The 21,346-nt window shown below is 37.9% G+C and overlaps 1 protein-coding gene across 3 annotated transcripts in view; it reads right to left on the reverse strand.

The window, feature by feature from the left end:
* The window catches only part of LOC131692650 (leucine-rich repeat neuronal protein 3), an 816,296-nt gene that overhangs the window by 718,593 nt on the left and 76,357 nt on the right, over nucleotides 1-21,346 (reverse strand). The window lies entirely within an intron of this gene.

A 21,346-nucleotide genomic window follows, 5' to 3' on the forward strand; every position in this document is an offset into this window, starting at 1 on the left:
TTAGGTCTCTTAGATTTTGAGGGTTCTATCTGGAATAGATTGCGAAATTTTCGTGATACTTCAGAAAGATTTTCTGAAAATCAGTTTTTACATTGCTTATCGAGATTATGCATACTTCATAAATTAATACAACACAGGAGCACATTCTCTGTGACTGATTAGTGCAAACATAGTGTAATTCCGTTCAGTACAATGAAATATTTTAACGTTCAAAAACTGCACCTTCTGTTTCTATCGAAATTTTGAAAAGAGCCGCCCATATTTAAAAGCAAGTCGTAGTCACGATAAAAGAGAGGGACCAAATGGATTCTAAGATGAGGTATATAGGGATAAGATATAGGGAAGATGACATCTAACCAGTACATCTCTATTCAAAACGTTGGTTCATCTTCTTCGGACCCGAATGGACTGTAATAACTTAGACCAGGTGTCACAACGCTCGATGCACGTCTAGGCAACATGCTCAATATGGTGATGGCTATCTCCACAAGCGCCCAGATCGCTCTCCACAAAAGCAATAACGACGTCAAAGATGCTCTTCCACGGCTTTGAATCAAAGTTTCGTGGTTAGCTTCGGACCTATAGAATGTAGCCAGTGATCAAGCTCTCCGTTGCTCCTCCGAGTGCCCTCTGACGAGAAATAGAGAAAAAGTCGTTGAGTAAAATTGGTCACCTTTCGATGTGGCTACGTGGTGCCCAGAATGAAACAATATGATTGGATCGGTAATGTGGAATGATTACTCTGATAAAGTACTCAGAAACTTCCGTATTTCGCTCAGAAAATACTGAACAGATAGACCGAGTTTGAAAACGGCAAAATGATGATTTAATGATCTGTGGATGAAAGGTCAATGATGTCGAGGCTATACAAAATAAAAACTTATTTTGCTACACAAATTGAAGCAGGATCATTTACTTAGAATGATAAGGTTTTATTTTCATTGCAAATAGCGAAGCCGAGACAAGCCTTTCAAAATTTACCAGTTACCAACAAATTGAAAACGTTGTCAGTCGCCAACGGGTCCCAGAAAGCTATCCGACACGAATATGAAGGGGGTCAGTGAAACAGCTAATCCCATGCTCTAGCAGATTCCCGCATGTCAAACTCGCATCCTTGTCCACACCGTCGATCTCAACGTTGTGAGCTGGCACACAGACGTGATACTCGTTATCAGAAATCTGCCACCATCATTGGAATTTACCTGCTTACGTTTAAAAACCACAATGTAAATTAACGAAAAATCCTACATTGGTCTGGTAGCTGGACTTGGCCGAGTTGGTTGACATTTGGAGCAGACACTCCTGGTGAGGCTGGAAATCAACTCAGGGGTATGCCGTTTGAGTTATCAAAAATTCATTTATTTCATGGGCAGTCTAACGAGGATTTATTGAAGGCGTATTTGTATTTTAGTAATACAGAACTACACAATATTATGTTATACTTGAAAGAGATTTTGTTTATAATTTTAAAAAAAGGAAAGATAAAAAATTTTTGCCACAAATTTTATTTGTGGCAAATTTTTTATCCTTCTGGGAATTTTAAACTTAGGCGACACTTTGTGAAAACCATCATTTTAGCTCGTTATTGTAGATAAGCTTGCAATAATCTCATTCACTTGAGTTGCCAAAACAACGCAACAGTTCAAATCAACAAACTCGTTTACTTGAATCTGTGAAAATTAGAGTTGGCCGTATGCTTTTTTCCCTAAAATCATCCGATACGGGTTTTATCTTCGACTTACCATCACAGAATCCGAACCGAAAAGGCAAACCTTCATCCCATCCCGACAAACGAAGCGCTTCCAAAGGCAGCACTCTCATTCAACCCCGCTGCTGGCTGCCAAACCACCGGGACCAGATAATTTCTGATAATGAGCAGCGTATCTTTCGAATTAGCGAGCTACGCGCCACCGCGCCGTCTCGTTCTGGATCCGAGATTGTTCCGTCTATAGCTGCGGGAACAACCGGGGGTGCTGAGTGCTAGTTTTGAATTGTAAATACAAAACATGAGCGGATGCTTTCGATATCGTTCAGCCATCAGCGCTCAGTCGTCACCGAGACTCATACTGGTAGCGCTGCTGGCTGGAAGTCGGAAACCTGTCTCATCCGCTTCTTGACGCGTAGTTAATGTGGCGCTTATCTATTCACGCGTAGAAATGGAAATATTCTAATTGGATTAGTCGACGGCGATGATGCTGGTGCGCCCCACCGGAAAAGGGCTGTGGATTATAATGGGGGAAATCCAAAATTTATAACCATCACTGACGACATCAACGGCGATGAAGGCGCCATCGGGGACAGGATTGGTTCTAAATAAATGCATAATTTAAGCGTTATCCGGGCGAGATGGGGGAATCGAATTACAGAAAGCGACTGCCTCAAGGAAAGGAGACGTTCTCTTTAGCTCGGTTGGTAAGCTACAACTTTCAAGCTATGTGGTTTGGCAGCAATGCTGTGCTATTTCAGTGGAAAACTAAGTCGTACTAAAAAGAGAATTTTATTTATTAGCGCATCCTATCCAAAATACGGCTTGTGATTTTTATGTATGTACGGATGATTCCCATACAGTTTTTGTACTAATGTGATCGTAATGAGAAATATGCATCATTTTACGACAAACAATCCCACATTTCCAGTGTATCCTGGCATATTTGTCGAAGAACTTTGCATCGCTAGAAAAAGCTACAGGTCGGCCTCGAGAGTGGCTCTTTAGTGACTGAGTCAACGAGACACCCGAGTGATAGGAAGTAAAATGTCAGCAACAAAATTTGTATGGGTTCGGTAATCAACAATCTCTTAATCCATGCCATCTCTTTTCGCGATTCGGGTGCAGTACTATATTTACAAAAACAAAATTAATCAATTTAAATAGAATAAAATTCTTCGCTGTTTTAAGATGTTTACTTATTCATCGGTCCATTCGCCGAAAAATTCCCTACCTTCGCTGTCTTCGTAGAATCTCCGAAGGCATAACTGTGCTTATAAAGTTCTGATTGCCACGCGGGAATAAAAAAACAAAATCTCCATAACAATATGCTACGGAATGCACAGTCGTAAATATCCTTCCGACCGAACTGTGAAATCAAGCTGGACGAAATTTACTCCACTCGAAGCTTTTTCCCTGGAACGATATTTGCCGATTCTTTGTTGTTGCTTCGATGAAGAACAAAGCCCGCGCTCGGACGCCGCCGCGCTCCTACAAACTGTAGCCGCTTGAGCCACCACTCGAAAATATTCAACCTCGAGCGGAAAGTCACTGCTAAAATTAAGGCTTCCAGCGAAAACCGACGGGGCAATTTCAGCTTAATTGGATTAACCTATAATGACGCTGCCGGGCCGGGCTGGGCTGGGCTGCGGGAGCAAGCAAATTTAAGGTTTTTTATCCACCGATTCCGGCCGGTGGTATCGACGAAAAACCGGTCCTCGCCTCTGGTTCTCTTCCTCTTGACCCTTGTGGTTGTCGTCGCCCTACTGCATTGCATCGCAGCTACTAACGCTTGGTTCAAAACGTTCCGCTTCAAGAGATCAGCTACCGATCCGGGTCCCAAGGGGAAGTACGAAAACAAAACTGCACCGATTTCAGGCTGGAGAAAATTTGCTAGCGAGATAACTTTCGAAGAATGAGTTTCCGCTGGGCGATGTTTCTGTGCAGGGGTGTCATTTGGAAATAATTCTGATTTTGAATTTGAAATTTTCAGAAAACACGTTCCTTTCACACTGATGTGGTTGAACCAATAAAAAATAATTATCCAACAAAATTTCTAAAGAACCCTGCATTTGCTGCACCGTGGCCAGCCCAGACCAGAAAAGTACTATGTTTTACGAGCCCCGTCCGGCAGTCTATCTTACGCTAGTATTCTCTGACTGTGTATCCCTGCTCGTAGATCGAACTAACTTCCATCGGAAGCCTTTCAGCAGTTTCTCTCTGGACCACCGGTGTATCCTGGCAAATAACCCAGTTTCCTTTGGCGTGTACGTGTGTTCTTTTTTTCTCTCGTCCTTCGCCAAGCTTGGCCCTCTGCCAGCAATTAGAAGTGGTCCATTTTCTTTTTCTTCTTCCAATGACTATGCTCCGGACCAAATTTTTCAATTCCACAATATTGATTTACGTTTTCGTGGTCCTGACCGCGGATATATCATCGATCCAATTTGTTGCCGAATAAATCAGATGGATTGAAAATGGTATCCTTAATGGGTATACGATTGGAGTTGTTCTATTTATGGTCCTGTTCCGCAGCTTGCTCCGTTCGAGACTTGGCCGCGTCTTTCAGCGTCAGCGAGTCTTCTGACGATTTTTGAGATGTATTTTTATTTGTTGAACACTGATTCGAATGCCCGTGATTGGATGAGATTATGCACGGTTTGATTAAGGATATTTTCCAGTCCACGGATTTAGTAAAACTATTTATATAATCTGATTTATTTCACAAAGATAGTGAAATGAGAATAGATTCCCTCTATAAATATACCTACACAAAGGTTCTAGCATATTTTTTCATGCTTTTTTTTAATTTTTGCGTGCCATGACTTATTCTACAAAGGCAATGTGTTGAACAAAGATGGCAGACACTGCTCTAACCAACGGCTTCAAGGCTTCAGATGGGTGGGGTGATAATAGAAAAAATGGCGAAAATAGGCTTATTACCCTATTAAGGAAACAAATTGAAGTAATGAACAAGAGAAAGAGCAGCAATGCAAATTCGTTAAAACCATTACTCTATGCTATGTTATGGATATAGAACGGCCACTAAGCATGAGTAATGCGTGTATGGGAGCCTCTTAGATGATTAATTCGAATGTCTGCCCCTAAGTGGTAATCTTTTGCAGACGATCTCTACCAAAACTAATAATAATCCTAGTTTCCTATTGTTTAATTCGAGAAGAATCCCATTTTGCAAGAAGGAAGACATTTTGATTGAGCGACGGCGCAATTCGGTGAATTCGTGTCCTTGGAGACAAAATCCTCGAAATTAGCTTTATACCATCCCAGTCAACTTTTAGGATTAGTGCCAGAAAGCTAAACCCAGCCGAAAAAGTGGGGTTTCAATTACAGTAAAAAATGATAAATATAAAAACTTGTCGGTTTTCACGGTAAAGAGGGACAAGTGCTGCCTAAGCTCGACTCCTACCAGCAGAAGACAAAAGATTATCGCATGCCACTTCTAGTTTTCCGATCTGTATAGTTCACATCCTTGCTCTCACTTGAATAGTACGGCTCTAAATTTTCATAACATTCCCTGCTCAGTAATCTCTGGCTAATCGAATGTCGTTAAAAAGTAAAAAAGAAAATGTGACTACTTATTAGTAGAAATAAAAAAAGAAAAAAATACTTAACTGAACTATAATTAAGTACACAATTACACCTCTATCTTTTTACTATACTGCGTTTTTATCCCTCTAAGTATTGATTGATTAATTGATTGGAAAAAATTGCAGGTGTAACTGATGAGGACTTACATAATATATTGAGAAATAGTAAAAATCACTTTTTAATGGAATGATATTTTAACGTCATTGAATTACATTTTTGAACTGCTTTCAAAACATTTCTCACAACTTTGGAAATATCTAGACGTAGAAGAATCCGTTAAAAAATTTATGAACAAATAATCATCATTTCGTGAATTGAACGATTTACGAAAATCGTGACCAAATTCCGGAAGTTAATAAATATTAAATTTTGTATTTATGAAACTATGAGTGTTTTCGAAAAACTAGTTCGTGCAAAAATTTACATGTCGTTACACTGCAATGTTTGGTTGGAACATGTTTAGTTTTTGTTATGATTCTTGTGCAAAATTTTGGGATGCACTGATTTGTATAAAGTATATCAACTAAAAGAACGGACAGTTAAACGATGTTCTTGAATTCAGGAGCTTTGTCGCGATTTTCATGATTTCTCATCACGTTCCCGTGATATTTGATTCATGAGTGTTCTATCGGATTTTTTGGCAGAGTAGCATGGTATTCGTAAGTTGTATTCACGTTTTCGTTATTGTTCACATGACTCATGTTCAGGATTTCAGGATCACAGTCAAGATTTTTGATATTTTAGTCACGAGTGGTGTAGTTTATGTTCATGATTTCTGTATCTTAGTCACTATTTTCGTAATTTACATGCACGCTATCGTGATATTTTATTCTTGAGCTCTCTTTTGAATTTGATACGTGAAGTGATGTGACCTATAATGATGTGAGGTTCATGTTTAAGGGAAGGTTCTCACTCAAATGACAAAAAAGGAAGCAAAGTATGGATTTTTTGTAGGCCAATGAAAAGACATAGAAAGAAACAGTTACAGGATTCAAAAAGCTTATATTTTCGACTTCATTTACAATTTTTTCAAAATGAAAAAAAAACAATGTGGTGACGTACTGTCTAATATTAAGTGAGCTTGGAATTCCAAAATTGCTTACAGCTTCAGGATCGATCTGAACACACAAAACTAATAATAAGGCTCTAAAGTAAACTAAATTTATTAAAGGAATGACATAAGAACGAGTAGAAAACTTCAAATTTGACGTAATGGTGCAATTTCAAATTTTGCGATGGATTTTTTAGCTTATTTTTTCACTTTAAGGCTTTAATAGTGAATATAAAGAATTTTTACATTTTATAGGTCCACCAATGAAAAAGGTTTTCTTTCGAGACGTCAAAAGATGAAGTCCTTAAATTCAACCATTTTCAAATGAGATTGAGCGCAGTTTTTTTTTATGACTTAGATAGAACATCTCCACGGGCGCCATTTTGTTTTATTCGTCTTGAAAAAAATTGTAAATGAAGACGAAAATATTAGTTTTTCGAATCCTAAAACCGTTTCCTTCTATGTTTTTTCATTGGTTTACAACAAAATTGTAAACTTTTGCTTGCTATTTGGTATTTTGAATGAGAACCTCCCCTTAATTACTATCGGATTTTTTACTTGGATTAACGTGAATATATGAATTGGATCAATAAAGTGTGAACTACATACGAACACGATTTGTGGCTCTATAATATATTCTTGTAGCTCAGCTCAGTTTTCGCTTTCTAACCGAACACAAAATTGAACCTTATCAAATCAATAACGGTGTTTGAGGTCCTAATAGTTTCTTTATATCTGCTGCTCGCACTATTCGTTAAAAGCTGAAAATAAGCATTTGATATTTTACGAAATGACCCATACATTGTGAAATAGTTCACGTAAAAATTTTAAAATGTGCAGAGTTGCATGAAATTAATAATGAATACGGATGTTTTTTAAACGTCACTAGCACTCAAAATAGATCGTGAATCAGCTGCTACGAATCATGAAACAGTTCACTAATCCATGAATAATATTTTATGATTTTGTGACCTATTTCACGAGCACGAATAGTCAGTCATGAAAATTATACTAGGAACCATAAACCAGTTTACGAACACATGAACGATATTTTATGATTTTGTGAACTATTTCACAAGTACGCATGGTCAGGTGTGAGAATCATAAATAAATGCACGTTTTCATGACATTGAGAACAGTTTCACGATTACGAATGGCATGCCGCTAGGAATAATGAATCAGTTCACACATACATGAATAAGAATTTTCGTCCTTTTGAACTATTTCACGAGCTCGAGTAGTAAGTCGCGACTATTATACTAGGAATCATGACCTACCTCACTAATACATGAAAATAATGTCATGGTTGTGTGAACTATTTCACGATCATAAATGATCTGTTGCAACCAATGTGTTAGAAATCATGAATCAGTTCACGTATACATGAATAACATTTTATGATTTTATGAACTATTTCACGAGCACGCCAATAAATCATGACTAATATATTTGGAATCATGAACCAGTTCGCGATGATTGAAAGGATTCATGAATCATTTTCCGGGTTTTGTGAAATACTTCACGAGAAAATTTATTTTGATTTCGTGATCTAATTCATAACCACGAAAACCAGATCATGCTCAAGAGGTAACAAATCATGAATAAGTTCACGTCGCATAGTCGGACTGCGCATAATGTTCCAAAAGCTATGAATAAAATCACAATTCAACCATTTGTTTTATCGATAATGTTCATAAAGTTGTAAACAAGTTCACGTACAGAATCGATTGGTAATGGTATGGCGGAAATTGGGACTAAAGTTCTCATAATAAAATAAAATACATCCTCTAATAAAAGCGTGCAGGCGTTCCTGAAGGGAGTTGGAATGTAATGATTAAACACATGATTTTTGTTTATGGTCCCGTTTTCGTAACATAAAAGCGGGATTGTTCCAGGATTCATGGCACTTCATGTACGATTTTGGAACCATTTTTTTCCGTGTAGTCAAATCTTCCAAAGATATTAGATAAATTTATAGAAATTCCTCACTAATGTTATATAATCTATCCATTAATTTTAGGTTTGCAGTCAACAGCTCCTGTGTTAGTCCCAAAAGAAACAAGTTGACGTGTTTTTTTTCAACTAAAGAAGCACTTAATTTTTTTTCGAGAGTTGTCCTACTGAATCTGTAAAGCTAGGTTCTTGGAAGGGCTCCTTGTCAGTATCACTCACTACAATTTCAGAGAGCAGTGGGCCGTGATTCTGAATGTGACATCCATTGTACGGTGCGATATGCGCAGGCGTAGGGACTTCGCGATCGCGCGTATCATCGCGAAGAGCTCGGGCGTTTCTACGTTAACGTATTCGATCGCGTGTGCGTTTGCAGGTCGCGTGTACTATCGTATACGTAACTTCGCGTGCATAAATTCTATTTCAGAACCGTGTGCCGTTCGCATATTCACGTGTGTTCGAGTGTGGACCGTGAATCTGATACTGATACTGATAATTGATGTTCGGTTCAGATGCTACAAGAAAGTTAGATATATATTATCACCGAGATGTAATCATGTATGCGAGAACGCGAGTATAGGTTGCGTGGATGATCGCGAAGGGCTCAAGTATTTGTATGAGAACGTGTTTGTCGCGTGTATGTTAATTCATGTGTATAAATTCGGTTTTTGACTCCATGGGACGTGCTGTTTAGTAAATATGAGCGCCATCTTTTTGTTTGGTCCACCTGAAAGCATTGGACTTATGCTACTATGGTCGAAGATAGATTCATGATCGCCCGAATATGGGCATTTGGAGGTTCACTCCTGAGATCGCGTTTGTGAATTTATAATTGCTAAACCATTCACTTAGTCACCGGGGTGTTATTCTGTTTTCGAGATCGTGGGCGTAGGTGTGCGTGGATAATTGCGAAGGACTCGAGCGTTTGTATGTCGACGTTTTTGTCGCGTATGCGTGAATGTTGGCTAGATCACGGGCGTTCGCGTTTGTACGTTGGGATTGAGAGAGATTGTGAATGTGTATGAGAGAATAAGCAATGTATTATGTTAGTGAGTGTTAACATGGATCTTTAATTTAAGATATAGGTTCAATAAAAGAAAAAATAATAAAGGAATAAAGCAAAAAGGAAAGAAAATAAGTAGAAGCGAAATTGATCGATAATATTTTTGGTACACATGAGTAGTGAAAAGCAAACTACTAGAAGTACAAAAACCAGACTAATGACGTAGAAGAAGAGAATACATGTAACATGCAATCAAACTACTTGAAATCGTCTGAATGCCAGCAAATGATACTTATTTACCATTAACGACAATTGCATTCCGTTGGAAGTTTTTCATGCTATGCTGACCGTTAATGGATGATTCACGTTAATCGTACCTTAATTTATCCAATCCGATTTTCCCGAATGAATAAAATCGAATGTACGAATTGAACACAGGTAAAAAGTATCTCAAGAAGTACCCACTATTCTATCCTATACGCCAGTTCTGCATTCATTCCCTTACCCATCTGTCACAAATACTCAGAAGAACACAGTCGGTATTCTACACAGTACAGCAATTTTATTACATTGATATTTTTATTTTATTAAATTATATCTGATTATCATCGCATCCCACAAATATTCAGCCTTATTTAGCACTACGGTGGATTGATTTTTCGAACAAATGCAGTTCGGCCGAATCTGAGAGCCGTTCAATTTTGCAATTTTGTGCAGCAATATACAGGTGACGAAGATCTAGGGTGCTTTCTTCTTATCGCATTGTCTGACCGCGCCTCGACATGCTTCCCATTCGATTAGCGATCGATGAATGAAGCACAAAAATACTTAACTTATGGGAACATGGAGAGACTTGACAAGGTTTTCAGCTAAATCTGCATAAATCTATAAAAAAGTTTTCAATCCTTCTAAAGTCATTTAGATATAATGTGCAAAGGTATTGTACGTGTTCATGTTTTTTGTAGATTTTTTGATTTTCTTTTCCAAAAGATAAAAAAGTTTTTCTGTGAACGTTTTTTTTGGCCAAGTCTCCCCACTGCACAGTGGTCCCCCCATAGGCCAATAATGCAAAAAAAAATATTTCGGCGAAGGCGTGTTTTTATCTTGCGATTACATCGTTCTGTATGTATATTTTATAGTTTCATAATTAATTTTGTCAATACTGAACTGGTTTTCTTAGTATATAGAAAAATGCATAGGGTGGCTCGTTATTTACCGATAATGTAAATAATATCGATAATCGATAGCTCGCCAGAAAAATGTTTTTGTCGATCTGTAATTTTTAATATTCAATTTTTGCAGATAACACTACTATTAGCTTTGTAGTAAATGATAATTTTCAGTTTTTGGAGTGTAAGGAGAGCAGAAATATGAGTTTATTTGTATATGTAATAGAAAAATTAACCTAAAAAATTTCAATATGACTTTAACTAACTTTGTCCCTCGATATCCTTCCCGAACTTCTTTTCAAAATGGTCGTCAGCCGTTCCACTTCCACTTAAACTAGGTTTCAGCTGCGCATCTCTGCGCCCAGAATGCCTAGAAAATCTAAGATGTTGTACATGTTTAACGGGATAATGCAAGACGAAAAACTTTATATCAGATTGTCAAATTATTTACGATAATAATTACTACTGATCTCGAAACTATATAGCTTCTTTGTTATTTTCCCAAAATTTCTTATCGATGGAATCATTAGAACTTGAGTTATATCGTTTTATTTGACGCTTCTCTTTGAAACACATGTCACTACGGAATATTTGATGTACGAGGCAAATGTCTCACTCCACTTCGTATTACAACTACGTTCTCAAGTCCAAGTAGTATTTCTCCATTTTAAAATAGCGCAGCACAACTTGTACTATTTGATACTAAAAAAAATACTGGAACAATAAAAAGTAAATGTGAATCTTAATGTAATAAGAAAAGCCGTATTACACTGTTAGGTGGATATAACCGATTTTTTATTGCGAAATTTGAATTCTGCGACCCAAATTTACTATAGAAATGCAGTTTTGTATCAAAATTTGCATTAAATATATTTATGACCGCCTCTCTTAAGGAATGGAACCACTGTGCACTGTCCTGCACTAAGTTGAATCGTATGTTGAAATGTTCAGCCACTTGAGATTTTCGATGATCCTGGAAACGCTTGAAACTCCTCGTTTAAGTTTGAATGGCTAAGGGGTGTCAGAGTCGCATTCTTCCTGAGCCACGAGAGCATATTTTGTATTAGTATTTCTGCAAAAGAGTGCTTGGAGAGTTTTTTAGGGTACGCTTCAGATTCCACGGAAACTGTTTGTTCGCGGGGCATGCTATTAGAACATGTGGACTCTCTCAAAATAGCCAGGCTTTCAAAAGTCATCGTACAGATTCTCAGCGCAATTGCCACACCGAGCCTTTGCCATTCAAAATGTTCACTCACTGGATAAAGAGGTCCTTAAAACAGCCAACCCCGTGCTTTAGTAGATCTACGCATGACGAACGCGAATTCGTAATCATGCCGTCGATTTCAACTTTGTGCGCGGGCATACAGATTGCGAAAAGAATGTCAATGCGGCTCTACACGGTGTTCGATTAGCGGATAAAATACGGGCATCTCTTTTCATTAAGACACTTTTGGAGAGATTTCAAGGGTGATCGAGATCCGACCATCGGCGATACAGCCAGTTCGTACCATTAGTTTTCAATTAAAGGGTTTTTTATACTCATTTTAAATAAAAATTTCCGCTTTTCACGAAAAATTCCGCCTTTTTACAAGTAAACACCCCCTTAAATGAAAAATTATTTCAAAAACTCAACGTAGGGGTTAGGCATTTTTAACATAGAATGTGTATGCAAAGTTTAAAAGAAATCGGTTAAGTAGTTTTTGAATCGCAGGTAACACCGCAAATCATATTTTTTCCAGAGACGTTCTACAAAAAACTTCGTCACTGAGTCGTTTGTCGATATTTTTTGTTTAGAAAAATTGCAGCATGTTATTGAAACAATACACTATAATGTACAAAAGTTTTGATCTAATTCGCAATAAAAAGTGTTTTTTTTTCACGCTGAAACCCTTACCCTCCCCTTAACTTGCCGATGTTCAGAGTGATTGCATAACCTTTATATAGGAGAAAGGCAAAAATGTGAATTTGCTGTGTGGCTACACTCTTCAACCCATAACTCCGGAATCGGAAGTCGGAATTAAACGAAATTCAATAGCAGCCTATGGGAGCGCTTTATCTTTCATTTAAGACCAAGTTTGACAAAATTGGTTCGGGCATCTCCAATTAACCGATGTACATTTTTTGGTCACATACATACATACACACATACGCACACACACAGACATTTGCCGAATTCGACGAACTGGTATATGACACACGGCCCTCCAAGCCGGGATGTTCAGAGTGATTGCATAACCTTTCTTTAGGAGAAAGGCAAAAAGGCAAAATATTTAGCTATCACTGTTCAGAAATTGACAGCCCATTTTCTGCATAACTTACGCGATTACAGAGCTTTAATGCAGAACTGTGAAAATTGAAAGCTTATGATCGGCACTACTAATGCTATTAGACATCTTCAGTTGGCAGTCAATTTCCACAATGATTTTGCAACACTCTCTTATGTTTCCTTTCCAGTATTGCAAACAAAAAAGAAAGAAAAATGATAATAGATGAATATTTATATCTCAACAGAATTTGGGTTTCACATATAATACTCAAAAGCAGAAGTATAATGAATATTATTACAGAATTACATCAGCATTATATTTGTTCTACAATAGCACTAAATGTATACACAAAGCGTACGTAATTGTCCTTAAAGATTGTATGCATTATATCAGCTTTATAAACGCAATGCTGCCACTAATAGTACAATTCATATGTACTAATGTATTTATAATACTAATGTGGAGCTCGGTTGTGTTGTAACTGTAGAAAGAAGGTTTTTGTGCAATTTTGGTACTAATTTGAAAACAATATTATGTACTGGTTTTAAACTTATGATTACTTGGGTTATGTTTGCTTTGAAAATGACTTGTTAGCAGCAAAATGAATAATTTCTTTGCAGGGGAAATGCTGCCTTCTTCCAATTGCTAATTGGACAATTGTATACCAATCTTAAAACTAGGAATACAGTTCGTTACAACTAGTATACCTTTTTACCCTAAATATTAATTTCTTGTCCAGCAAGTATTCCGCACCAGAAATTCCGAATAAAATTACGGGTGATTTGACTTGTTTAATGAAAACCATGTAGTACAACGTACTATGTATGCGTATACAAGTTTTACAACTAACGAATTACGATCTCGTAACCACGGATATTACTGTACACGCGATTGACCACCTGCCATTCCCACTTACCCTATATCAACTTAATCGGAGCACCCGGTTAAAGACATTCGAACAAGCTTCAATTATAACGCCATGTGACACATTCAATCAACCCCCCGACCCCCGTTTCGATAACTAAACTACAGACTAGAGAGAACACAACATCTCACACCATTATGATTGCGACGACCATGTGTTGCAAGCAGCAAACACATGTAACCAGCATCCCCCCATTACCGCACCCACGCCAATCCATAGTGTCGCAATCAGATAAACATCCGCAGCCGCTTTGCAGTTCCCGCACCGTACAGTCAATCGATCAAGACCCAACCCCAGCTCGACAAACCAAAGTACCACATCCCCCCCCCCCCACCAACCAGATTCGGGCCTGATCGAATCCACTCCAGGCCAGATTTAATTAGTAACGGAAGACATCCTTCCATCACTCACACGCACACTCACGCAAACAGAAGATAATACATTACATCATAGTTCCGGGTTTATCGATCTGACGACGAGCCTGCAGCCTGCAGGCTGCCTGACTACCGGGAAGTAATCGTTAGCGACGCTTGTGCGGGCAGCCGGTCAACGGCTGCCACCAAACGGGTTCAGAGTTCCTAAATGGGCTGCGGACGGCATTTAATCACGATTGTGTGTGCGGCGGTGGCCCTTCCGATCCGTGATAGAATGAGAGATGTTCTACATTGATGGTGGGATATTATCTGGGAAAATGTTAAGATTCTATTGTCGGCGGTGTGCGGTGGCGACAACGGCGGTGATGGAGCCAGTGGTGGGCAACAATTCGATTAGGAAAATACAATTTCCGCTGGGATGAGACTCGGTGCCGGGGTAAGAAACCAGTCGTCGTATAAAGCAAAGGACCAGCTGGGACGGAAATTGGATGTAATTCTAGTTATCATTGTGTGTATCTTTGACATTGAGCTGGAGGCTAACTTGGGTGGGAGGCGGTTTTTGTTGCAATGACAGCTTTTCTTGTGCTTATGGAGCGAATTGAAGGGAAAATCGGAAGCGTTTAAGGATGTCGTTCTAGCAAATTGATATAGTCGAAATGTGTACAATAAAAAATAATGGATCAGGTCACTTTAAAATAGAAAAGAAAGAAAATCAAACCGTGTTTCTAACTAAATCCAAAAATCAGTCTAACAGAGCATTACAGGCCTCGAACAGCTCTTACCTGTAATGAAAAGAAAAGAAAGAAACCATTGTTATAATATGTGTTAATCGAGCGTGTTTGAAGTAATTATGTTTAACTTGTACGAAAATTTCGTTCACTTTCACAACATCCAACCCGTGCGTGCAGCATGAAAACTGAATCGAAACCTCTGCTGATTCCAATCAGACCAAAACGGAGAGCATTTCTACCTTTCGCCGTCCGGTTGTTCAACCGTTTGCATGACGAAAGGTAATCAGTCAAATTGACTGCTTAGATCACGCCATAACCCTACCGGAATCAAATTTTATTACGTTAACGGCATATCTACCAGATAGGAATAGAAAAATTGCATGAACTGCCGTTCTACGCATACTTATCCCATGTATATAGGGAATCCCATAGAACATGTGCCAAATATGCTTATAACGGCAGTGTAGCGAAATATAATTCTGATTTTTTCTGTGGTTTCTGGTATACAACTGTGATCTAACTTGCTTCAGATCGTAGGAGTCGTGGAAAATAAACCTTCTAGATGTGAGTAATATCCATGGACATCCAGCAATGGAGCTATCATTTTCGATTTCAATTCATCAGAGAAATGATGCTGGTTTGTTTTGCTGGAGTGGGTCGAATACAGGGTTGCCATTTGCACATTTTAATTTGAATATTTGTTGTTTATTTTTCATCGTACCTGAATTGGTCTCCACGCAGGCGACAATCTCTTTCCGTGGAAAAGCAAGTGGTTAAATGTAGAACTGAAATGGTTCAATCAGCATGTAATTGTCGATGTCACCTTGTATGTCATTGAAATAACCATAGAACAATACGAACAATGCCAGCATGCATTAATTTTTTCATGGTCATAATTATGAGGTAATTTTCCGAACATGATGTGTTAATAGAGAACGTTGATGAATAAAACAGATGTCAGTGACTTTTTTAGGATAGCTTTAGTGTCAACCTTGAGCGCATGTTATGAACTCCAATCGTTCAGATAAATATAGGATTTCAAATAACTGGTCAGCGATATAGATATTGCCAGTCGAAAGCCTCACCTGAGACCCGCCGGTGGCTTCACGCGCCAATTCTGGTGCTAGTTTAGATTTATAGTCTGACTGGCCCCAAGTTGGTGACAGTTACTGACAAGACGAAAACGGAAACACCAAAATCTAACTTTTCTAAGCGAAACCCGATCAGAACACCATAACAAAAAGCTATCAAATTTATATCTCATGTTGATATTTATTACTCTCTGAGTTATCTTTATGATATACCGATCAGGAATGCAAGAAAATTTATATCTAGATTCTATCTTCTGGTGCTACCATTGGATTAATAATTACAAATTTCGCGCCAACTCGAACAAACAAGCAGCACCCTTTCAGATTTTTTTGAAACTTACGTATCTGATGGACTTTCGACTGGATTATTGTTATCTAGATTCCGTCCTGGATTATTGTTATCTAGATTCCGTCCAACGTCTCTCCCATATTTATAAATGTGTCACATTACTAACACACCGCATACCATCAACAGTCCCTCAGATGTATACAATCTTAGCGTCATGTACGCAGCTATATCATACACCACAGAGAATTATTTCGCCCGCAAAAAGTCCACTCCACCAGTCCAGTTCTCCAGTCCAGCTCTATTCGAAACTCTAGAATTGCAACATTTCATCTTCTACACAGAACTATATTACACTCATTTTGTACGTCTGCTCTAAACAAGATTGATCATAGCTAAAGAATATTTAACTAAATATGTAATTTCATCGATATTGCAGTAAGTTAAAATTCAGTTTAAATAGTTCGTCAAAGTTTATGTGTAGCTCGCCAAATTTATTGTGTATTATTTGTAGCGTTTGTGCCAGAAGCAAAATCCCCATATATTGACCGATAATAATCAGCGATAATCAGTTTTTGTAAGTTCTTGTAATATGTAATTGCGATTGTTAAATGTAAAATTTGTCTATTCTGTTACTCCACAATATAGTCTCCCCTGAAGAGGGCGCAAACAAGGCGTCGAAACGTTGGGATTTAAAAACAAACAAGTCGGTTTAATCCACTAAGGACTGCAAAAAGCCGTTTGAAACTCTAGATTTGATACTTACTGTACATGAGAACTTTGTCACAAAAAGCCCCGTTTTTCCAACAATGATCTAGACTGTTTTTAGAAAAGGGTCAAACTTTTTTTACCAATTTTTTTTTTTCAAATGGCTATAGTCTAAAAATGACACATGCTACGAAAAACGCTGTAGAAGCGATTTTTACAAAATTACTAAAATTTTTTAATAAAAATATTGACAAAATTCTTCATCGACTCCTACACTGAAAGAAATCGATTTTTAAAATTTTCAAAAAAAGCCATCTTTGGTTTGGATGAAATTTTGTTCCAAGATAGGTAATTAGGTTCCCTACTGACCGTCAAAAATTCAAGTTGGGCATTTTTAAGGAAAAAAGGTTATTTGAATAATACTTTTCCTTGTTCAAACTGAATTTTTTTTTTCAGTGTATTTTTATTGAAAACTGAACCAATGAAAGTCATAATCATCTCAGAATCCATTTTCCGAACTGCCAGACAATATGTTTAATATCGCCTCTTTTATGATTGTACTCACCACTACTGTCACAATATTATAATATTCGATATTTTGTCGTCAATAAGTGTGGACGTGTTTTGCATTCGCTCCCGGTATCGCGCGCTAAAGTTTGTTTAATTTTAATTTCACCAAGCGCCTCGTGCTAAAGTTTGTTTTGTTTCAATTTGACCGCGCGCCGCGTGCTAAAGTTTGTTTTGTTTTAAGTGACCGATTTTAAAAAAAGTGCGAACGATAATAAAATGAACTGCGAAATTTGTGCCTTGGACGCCTCTGCGGATTCGATTCTGTGGACGTGTGTTGGATGCCCAAGGAAGTATCATGCAGCTTGCATTGGCGTTACCGTGCAGCGGGGATCACTAAGGAGAAAGGACAGGAGATTGGTTGATGTCAACTCGTACATAATGCCATGCTGCGACTCGTGTCAGGAACTACTACATGGGAAAATTGCTTTCAACGGACTCGCCGAGCAGCAAAAACTTCTGGAAAAACAAATACGGGAGAATACTGAAGTGATTCATCAACTAACATTTCAGCAAAACAAGCCGGACCTAGTACATGAGGCACTCGAAGGCCTAGAAATACTTCTCACTACTGTGAAACAAGAATTGATTGCAATCAACAAAAATAGTAGTTTAGCCGGCAGTGTTATTGCAATAAAAAACCACGTTACCTCTCTGCTTGACACAGCAATTAAGTCAACATCAGATAGTGTATACGAATCGTTAAAAACGGTTACTTCGGAATTATCCGCTGATTTGCGTGACATGAACGCGGAAATAAGTCAGCTTAGTCAGCTGTCTTTAGACACAGCCAACAGCAATCCTCCAAATTCCACCCTAGGATACGAGATTCTCGACGAGTTGAAGTCGGTCTCAGTTGCCCTCAACGAAAACAAAAGCACCAGGCAACTACGGTCGTCACATGAATCAACGTTGCTGCCAGAAATTCTCAACGAGGTTAAATCGATGTCAGCATATGTATATGCGAACAATAAGACCGCGCAATTGCTATCGCCGAATGACTCACGCCCCAGTTTGGAAATTGAACTAAATAACGCTATTAACTCAGGATGGCGTTTCTTGGGCACGAAAAAAGTATGGAAAGCTGACTGGACTGAGTACGATGCGCGAGAAATAAATCGATTGAATCAACAAAAACAGGCGGATAAGGCTAGAAGGCGTAAAAAGAAACAAATATTTAGAAACCGGAATACTAATATTAAAAACAACAACAACAACAATATTTTTCCACCTGATCGGAGACCCCCTGCAACAATAAACGATCGTTATTATGGCCCGCCGGCCAATTTTTCCAATCGCAACTTCTTTAGTCGTGCCAGTAGCTCCAGTCATAACCAAAACCGTCATCCCAATCATAGCTGCAACACGAATCTTCTACCACCGGATAGAGTGCTTCTTGCAGCAGCCAAGGATCGTTTTTCCGGCCTATCTACAAATTATATTCCATCGATTCAATTTACACGAGGTGAGATTTTGAATCCCTACCCAGCACGTGATACATCAAGATCATCGCATCAATTAAATGCAGTAAATACGGAATGTTCGCCATCATCATCACAGTGTGAGGCATGCCGCTTTCAACATTCGTGTTTTCGGTAGTTTCGACACTTTCCTTAGAAGAAGAAAAAGACGAGTTTGCTGTTGAGCACAGTGTTTTCCAAGAATTAGATAATGATGGTAGACTTTCCAATACAAAAAAGACTGCGACAGAATTATTAATGTATTGTCAAAATTTTAATAGGATGAAAAGTCCAGCCAAAATGGCAGAAATTCATAAACGTATATTAGGTTCGTCATTTTTGGTTATATTAGGAACTGAAACTAGCTGGGACGATAGCGTAAAAAGTGAAGAAATTTTCGGCAGTGGCTTTAATGTATTCAGAGACGATCGAAATCTTCACGAATCTCAAAAGAAGTCTGGCGGGGGAGTTCTTGTGGATATTTCGGCTCAATTTAATTCAGAAATTCTAGTCACAGTGAAGTTTAAAGAATTTGAACATGTGTGGGTTAAATCAAACATTGCCGGCGAAATGCATATTTTTGCCTCTGTATATTTCCCACCAGAGCATGCTAATATAACATCGTACGAAGCTTTTTTCCAAATTGCTGAACAAATTTTATCTGAACTCCCAGCCGAGGTTAAAGTTCACATTTACGGAGACTTTAACCAACGCAACGCAGATTTTATTCCGGACTCTGAAAACGAACATATTTTAATCCCAGTCGTGGGAGAAAACGAAACATTGCAGTATATTTTCGATAAAACTGCTAGCATAGGACTAAATCAAATAAATCACGTAAAAAATCGACAGAATTGCTATCTCGATCTTTTATTTACAAACATTCAGGAAGACTTCTGTGTATCTGAATCTCTAACTCCTTTGTGGAAAAATGAAGCATTTCATACTGCTATTGAATTTTCCTTATTCATCCATGAAATTCAAAAATCCAGCGATTGTGACTTTGAGGAAGTCTTTGAATACCATAAAGCCAATTATGACAATATTAGGCGGAAGCTAAGTAGTGTCGACTGGCAAAATAGCCTTAGAAATGAAGGAAATATTGTAACCGCAGTGGACGTATTTTACAAAATTATTTTCAAGATAATTTATGAAGAGGTGCCTATTAAGAAAAAAAGACGACACGGCAACTCGAAGCATCCCGTTTGGTATAATAGACAAATTAGGAGTTTGAAAAATAGGAAGCAAAAAGCCCATAAGCTATATAAGAAAAACCAAAATAATGAGAACTTGGAAAAATATTTCGACATTTGCGATAAACTAAATATGGCCATAGATTCTGCACTTGCGGATTATAACTCAAAAACGGAACAGCAGATCAAATCTTGTCCAAAGAATTTTTTCAACTACGTCAAAACTAAATTAAAATCAGACAATTTCCCATCAACAATGCACTTGGATGACAACGTACGTGATAGCTCGGAAGAAATCTGCAACCTATTTGCAACATTCTTCCAAGAAATATATACGACTTTTTCTGAACAAGACCGTGATCGCGATTACTTCGCTTTTCTTCCCGATTTTCCTTTGGATATTAGTGTCAATCATGTCATAGTCGAAGACATTTTCAATTCTCTAAAACATTTAGATGTATCAAAAGGTTCTGGCCCTGATGGAATCCCACCATTATTTATGAAAAACCTAGCAACCGAGTTAACTGCCCCATTGTTCTGGCTGTTTAATATGTCTTTGCAATCTGGACAGTTCCCTAAAATATGGAAAAAATCTTTTTTAGTGCCTATATATAAATCTGGCAAAAAATCTGACGTACGTAATTATCGTGGGATAGCCATAATCTCCTGTATTCCGAAACTTTTCGAATCAATCATTAACGAAAAAATATTTCTTCAAATAAAAAACAGAATTTCCAACCTCCAGCATGGCTTCTTCAAAGGTCGTTCGACCTCAACAAACTTACTAGAATTTATTAATTATACACTGATTGCAATGGATAATGGAAACTACGTGGAGGCACTTTATACAGACTTTAGTAAAGCATTTGATCGCATTGACATCCCAATGTTACTTTATAAATTGACAAAGATCGGCATTGAGCCTGGGCTACTTACATGGTTAGAATCATACCTCTCCGAACGTCAGCAAATAATTAAATTTAAAGGAAAGCAATCTAATCCAATTAAAGTCACCTCAGGAGTTCCACAAGGCTCTCATTTAGGCCCTCTATTGTTTATTTTATACGTGAACGATATCTCCCTCATTCTCAAAAAACTGAAAATACTAATTTATGCAGACGATATGAAACTTTATTTGGAGATAAGAAATGCCGAGGATATTAATACATTTCAAAACGAAATACAAATTTTCCACATGTGGTGTCAAAAAAGCCTCTTACAACTGAACGTGAAAAAGTGTAATTCAATAACCTTTAGTCG

The sequence above is a fragment of the Topomyia yanbarensis genome, chromosome 3 (assembly GCF_030247195.1).
Source record: "Topomyia yanbarensis strain Yona2022 chromosome 3, ASM3024719v1, whole genome shotgun sequence".
In the NCBI taxonomy this organism is placed as follows: Eukaryota; Metazoa; Arthropoda; class Insecta; order Diptera; family Culicidae; genus Topomyia; species Topomyia yanbarensis.